General features: G+C 37.3%; 1 protein-coding gene across 1 annotated transcript in view; it reads right to left on the bottom strand.

The window, feature by feature from the left end:
• The window catches only part of LOC107584942 (serine/threonine-protein kinase OSR1-like), a 90,447-nt gene that overhangs the window by 83,100 nt on the left and 607 nt on the right, over positions 1-6,740 (bottom strand). The window lies entirely within an intron of this gene.

Consider the following 6,740-nt stretch of genomic DNA (forward strand, 5'->3'; position numbering starts at 1 on the left):
GTTTTAGGTAGGTGTGGCTGACTCTGAACTTTTATAAAGAATATCTCTTTGGATTTGAGACTTTAGTCTTTGCAACTTTACAGATCTTCTTTATGCACCAAGAGCTTGTAACACTCCAAAGAGAAAGGAAAAATTGAAATCGCATCATATGACCCCTTAAAAAAATAAATTAAGAAAATTAAAGAAAAAATGTGCAGCAAGTAGCCTTGCATGCAGAGTTTCGGTTCATTTTTGTGCCACGCGAAAGGAAACCAGACGGCAGAAAGCGGCATCATATTTTTCTTTAGGCTTATTTTACAAAAGCACAAAGATTTGTTTTTATTGTGAATGTACACAAAGGTAAACCTTTTACAGTTCCGATTATCTTTAGGACTAAAAGGAGTAGTTGTTTCCACTGTTAGAAGGAAAAAATTCAAGTGATTGTGCCGGCGCCGCATGCGTGCATACACAGCATTGCTATACCTTGACAATGCAGCCTGTTCATTATCATAATAAAATATAGTCAGTCAAACATATGTAAAAAAAAAAAAACACACTGCTCAGTTTAAATATGTAATAAAATCTGTGCCATTAAGTGTTATCACCGTAACGCCGTGATGATATGCAAAACATTTAGTTTTACTTGATATTGGAACGCGAGTGAAGTAGGCTACATAATAAATAATATTTTGGCATTTAAATACATCGTGAATACGGAAACATTTGATTTTGTGTCGAATGAGAGACCCAACATTGGTTTCAGTTTCGTTTTAGCCTAAATCAATTCATTTTGGCTTGTTGTTTATATTGCTATAGCTTCTTATATTTTTAATTCTTGTTCTTTTCTAAATAGCCTACTGTTAATTGAAAGGCTTTGTTGTGGAGTGAGGGGAACTAAAATAGCCTAGCTATGTTTAAAGTGTTTATTATAATGTTTGTTAGGGCTGTGCAATTAATCGCACGCAATTAAAAGGCGGTCCCGTGATTAGTAGTAAATCTCTATCACCTGCTTTCAGATTGAGCGGCATTCACTGACAAGCTAGGCGATATCGCATTCATAATCTAATACGATTCATCTGCGATTATGAACACGATATTGCCTAATTGTCAGTGAACTACGACTCTGTGTAGTGAATGTCGCTCAATCTGAAAGCAGGTGATGGAGATTTACTACTAATCACGGGACCGCCTTTACTGACGAGATGCGCATGACAATCGCATGCAATTAATTGCACAGCCCTAATGTTTGTAAACATTTCGCGTCAGCATTAGGCCTATTTCTGAATGAAATAATAAAATGCGACATATATTTTTTTCTCTAAAAAAAACTATTTTTTATACACGTAGAGTATTTTAACCATGCAGCAAACCTTTTTAAATATTTTGATAAATTACTGAAAAAAATAAATAATAATAACTTTTTTAACCGTTTATTAATCGGTCAAAATTCTTACGGTCGGTTAACGGTTAACCGTCCATTTAAAATTAACATCCCTAGTTCTGGGCTTAAGGTCTGTAAACTCCTCCCTTCCATTAGTCTACTTTGCTCTGATTGGTCAGCTGGCCAAGTCTGTTGTGATTGGTCTTTCCGTATACAATGTGTGTCGGAAACAAAACGCCCATTAACATCTTTTGCTCCAGAGGATTACTTGTAAACAAAGATGCTATAAGCTTACAAAAATGGCATCGATATTACTTTATCAATTCGAGCCCGAGTCTGAGGATGATACCAATGCAGTCGCTCAACCGGAAACTCCATTGCAAGCACGACTTGATCAGGACGTTTCTCAGTGGTAAGTTTAAACTTTGTATGTGGCAATAAATCATCTTTCAGCAATAAAAACAAAACAAACTTGCTTTCACAATGCAGAACACAGCGTCTTCTCAACCTGATGTAAACACACTAACTAGCGGAAGTGTTTGTGGGCAGGTCAGAGTGTTCGTATTTCACAGGCAGGCGGGGATTATGTAAATATGTTACCTTGTGAAGTTTATAGGTAACAGGCAGAAAATAAAAAAATATGACGACTCATTAAGGCGGTTCAGAGTCGACTCTTTCTTTTGAGAGACAATATCTTTACTTATCATGCACTTTTTTTGATTAACAAGTTTGCAGACTGATTACATTTAAGGGTAGCTACGTTACAAACTGCAAAAAAATATATTTTTCGAAAACCCATATGACCTGCTCTTTAACCTTTCAGTCCCCAGACCCAAACTTTAATCACTAAGCTACACAAATGTACTTTGTTTGCTAGCTAAAATTAAAAAAGAAAAAAAATATCATACAAAACTGCTACCAAAACCCACATGGGAAGAAAAAAAAAAAGATTAATTAATAGCACAAGCTATGTATTTATTACTATGTACGTATAGGCTAAAGACCAGTAAAAAGTTTGGAATAATTGTTTTAGTTTTTTTTTTTTTTAAAGAAGTCTCTTGCAAACAGTAATATTGTGAAAACTTATTTAAATTTAAAATAACTCTTTTCTATTTGTTGCAACTGTTCAACATTGCATAAGAATCATCATTAATATTTGCAGACCAATAATAACTGATACTAATTGAGCACCAAATCAAGCATATTAGAATGATTTGTGAAGGATCATATGACACTGAAGACTGGATTAATGACTGCTGAAAATTCAGCTTTGCCATCAAGGGAAAAAATATGTTTTAAAATGTATTAAAATAGACATTTCTTATTTTAAATGGTAATAATATTTTACATTATTGCTGTTTTTACAGTATTTTTGATCGAATAAATGGTGAGCTTTAGTGAGCATTACAGACATATTTCAAATATATATGTATATATATATATATATATATATAGTAATATCTAAATAAATAAATAATAAAAAACTCAAATATTGTCCATATATTTAGCCTATAATGCACAGTGAGTCGGACCTACATGAATGGAATGTCACAGAGGTTCGTAAAGGGTCTGCGCATGCACGCGACAAAATGAAGCCTGGTTTATGACAGTATGTGTTGTACAGTACCGTCTCTGGATTTTTGAGGCCCACAATGAAAAAGGGGGTTCTTCTCACCGGTCTGACATTTGACTCGGTTCTAAATTAAGCAGACTATGCTCACTCTTCAAAATGTTTTAACAGTCATGTGTAAACTAATGCTGAGCATTAGTCAGTAAGCAGGTTTTTTACCAGCAGCAAATGTGGGCGGTACCTGCATTATAGATTGTACAATGTTGTCGACCAATAGGTGTGTGTATGCAGGGCTCGCAAAATCGCTAGCCCAACGTCTGCCTGCCCTGTCCGACGGGCTATCTTGAACAGTGATATAAAATTCCTTCCTTGATTTGCCTTGTTCACTAGCTTGTAGGGTAAAACTGATCGTAGTTGATCATTTGCAGGTGTTTTTAAGTCTTGCCGATTTAAACATTCAAGTGTTTTAAACCATTCACACGCATTCTGAGCTGCGGCCCTCATTCAAAGCGTGCACAGAGAGCCGCGTTTCAAACAATGTGCGTACACAGAATTGATTCCTCTTTCACATATCCTTGCATCTGAATGAACACATACACACAAAATTATCTCAAAATAACGGTCTCGGCAAGTATTCTCGTAAACACAGTCGGTTATGTCTTAAGTGAACGTAAACAGTGATGAAAGAAATCTCAAGTGCATCATTATATTGGATCCGTGCATTCGGTCTTAAAGGGACAGCAGCCTATAAATACCTGCTGTTCCATAAGCGCCACCTGCTGTCAGAGAGTGACATTTGCGTCTTAGGGTGCTTTCACACCTGGCCTGTTGTTTTCGGAACCTGGCGCGTTTCCCCCCTTAGCTCGGTTCGCTTGGGCATATGTGAACACGGCAATCACGTTCGGATCCGCACCAAAACAATCGGTCCGAGATCGCCTGAACGAGGTGGTCTCGGCTAGATTGAAAATGAACTCTGGAGCGGTTCGGTTGTAGTGAGAAAGCAATTCGATCCAACGGACCAGGCTATATCACAATTTATGATGGGTAATTACGTAAGTTCCGTGAAAAGCATTAGCTTTGTTGTTTTGCTAATACCGCTAAATGAACCTGTTAATGTCTGTGGTGAGCACGTCTTTGCCATTCAAAAATCAAAGCGCACTTTTATTTTATAATGCCGTCTTATTGCTCTTCTTTGTAGTAGGTGCATTTTAAAAATGTTTTCCCAATCAATCCTGGACTCCTGCTCAAAATGATAAATTATTATTAACAACAGCTACAAAAAACCCAACAATAAGCCCACAAAGCTGTTATTGTTCCATCCTGACAGATGACAGCCGTGACAGCTAGTGGAATCCCGGAAAATAAACCGTGAAACTTTGACCAATGAGAGAACAGTTTACTCGTGCGTGACTTGTATTAACAAATTTGGTCCGTTTAGAAACTTTGCCGTTTGAAAGCGAACCGCACCAAGAATAAAAAGCAACATTGTAATAATTTTAATCCCTGTTTCGGAACAAAGCAATCGATCTACAGGTGTGAAAGCACCCTTATTCACAAAGCTAAAATCAGACCATTCTGTTTTTGCTTCAAATTTCGAAATTATACAATCTAATTGCAATCTAAATAACATGAATTTAGCATATTTGTTTGGATCGTGATTAAAATGCAGTGGTTGCCTCTGATTTTAAATGGAAACAGCACAGCCAAAGCATTAGTTTGTTTATATGAAGAGATTTGTTTTATTTGTATTATTTAATTAGGTATTTGTTTAAAAATATCAAGTTAGTTTTATTATTTGACAGTTCAATTTCACAAAGAAATGTGCAGCATTTTGTTGGAGAAATTATAAAAGGACACCTTTTCATTTATAATTTGTCTTTAGAAAATTGTATTGTGAAATCAGTATCGTGAATCGCATCGTGACTTGAGTGAATCGTTACATCCCTATATGCTACTATTTTTGCTGTGTTATCAAAGAAGTATTCTGTTATTTAAATAATAAAGAACCTTTTTTTTTTTCTCATCTGCAAAATGATCCGATCTGTTACTCAAAATCTGATGTGATAATGCAATATGATCCGAGCCGTGGGTTTTGTGATCCGTTGCACCTCTACTCTCTTGACATGTTATTTGAAGAAAAAAAAGCAATCACTGAAGTTTTTAATCAAGCTGATTTGTCCGCAGTGAAGTTCAGTCGATGTCTTTTTTTTATTTGGGCTACTTAAATTCATTTTGGGCTACCAAAATCTGAAGAATGTCTGTCCGAAGGGCTACCAGCGATTTTGAAATTTTGCGAGCCCTGGTATGTATGTATGTATTAGGGCTGGACAATAATTCGATATCAATATGTATCGCGATATAATTTTTTTCAATAACGGTGATATGATTTTTAAACACATTTCCGATATTTCGATATACATTACCAGTTGTATCACTCTAAAAGCGCCTCCTGCTGGCAGAGAATGAGTTTTCATTTTAAATAAGCCCCCGTAAATGGCGCATCATGCACGTGAGGTTATCTGACGGAGAGACGCAAAGCAGTTTAAAGCAGAGTCCTGCACGGGTGCTGTTAGGTAAACCTGCATCTGAAGTACACAACAGAACACCCGACCCGTTATCCGACAGCAGCCAGCACCAATTTAATTCTGTACCCGACCCGTTTGACATAAAGACCGCGATCTGAACCGCACCCGCGCTGTTCTGAGTGGAACCTGTCCTGTTAAACTGCTGTATGGTCTTGGCCACCGTGCCGCAGCTCAGTTTTAGGGTCTTGGCAATCTTCCTATAGCCTACGCCAGGGGTGCCCAACCCTGCTCCTGGCGATCGACTGTCCTGCAAAGTTTAGCTCCAACTCTAATCAAACACACCTGCCTTTAATGTTTAAGTGATCCTGAAGACCTTAATTAGTTGCTTCAGGTGTGTTTGATTAGGGTTGGAGCTGAACTTTGCAGGACAGTCATTAACTACGCCATCTTTATGTAGAGCAACAATTTTTTTTTTCAGATCCTCAGAGAGTTCTTTGCCATGAGGTGCCATGTTGAACTTCCAGTGACCAGTACGAGAGAGTGAGAGCGATAACACCAAATTTAACACACCTGCTCCCCATTCACTCCTGAGACCTTGTAACACTAATGAGTCACACGACACCGGGAGAGAAAATGGCTAATTGGGCCCAATTTGGACATTTTCACTTAGGGGTGTACTCACTTTTGTGGCCAGCGGTTTAGACATTAATGGCTGTGTGCAGAGTTATTTTGAGGGGACAGCAAATTTACACTGTTGTACAAGCTGTACGCTCACTACTTTACATTGTAGCAAAGTGTCATTTCTTCAGTGTTTTCACATGAAAAGATATAATAAAATATTTACAAAAATGTGAGGGGTGTACTCACTTCTGTGAGATACTGTATATATATGTATGTATGAATGTATGTGTGACTGTGTATATATATATATTCAAAAATATCAGATATTGAGAATATTAAAGAAGAAAAAGAAAAGGCTGTCATTACTGAAGGAGCGTTACTGCACGTGTTCGTGCTTATCAGCAGAATGGTTGTTGCCAGAGTAATTTTGCTGCTTTGTGGCAGTCTGAAATGCAAACTATATGTAATGTACAACTATTTGGCAAATACTTAAATGCTATGTGTCAACTGGATATTTATGTGAGTGGCAATAAACTTTCTCGACATATTCCGAATTTCAGTAAGGTAGTGAAACTGTTAAATATGCTCATTGCGAGAGAGAGTGAGCGAGTGAGAGAGAGAGAGAGAGAGAGAGAGAGAGAGAGAGAGAGAGAGGAAGTTGGGA

This window comes from Sinocyclocheilus grahami, unplaced genomic scaffold, assembly GCF_001515645.1.
Source record: "Sinocyclocheilus grahami isolate Dianchi unplaced genomic scaffold, SAMN03320097.WGS_v1.1 scaffold65.1, whole genome shotgun sequence".
In the NCBI taxonomy this organism is placed as follows: domain Eukaryota; kingdom Metazoa; phylum Chordata; class Actinopteri; order Cypriniformes; family Cyprinidae; genus Sinocyclocheilus; species Sinocyclocheilus grahami.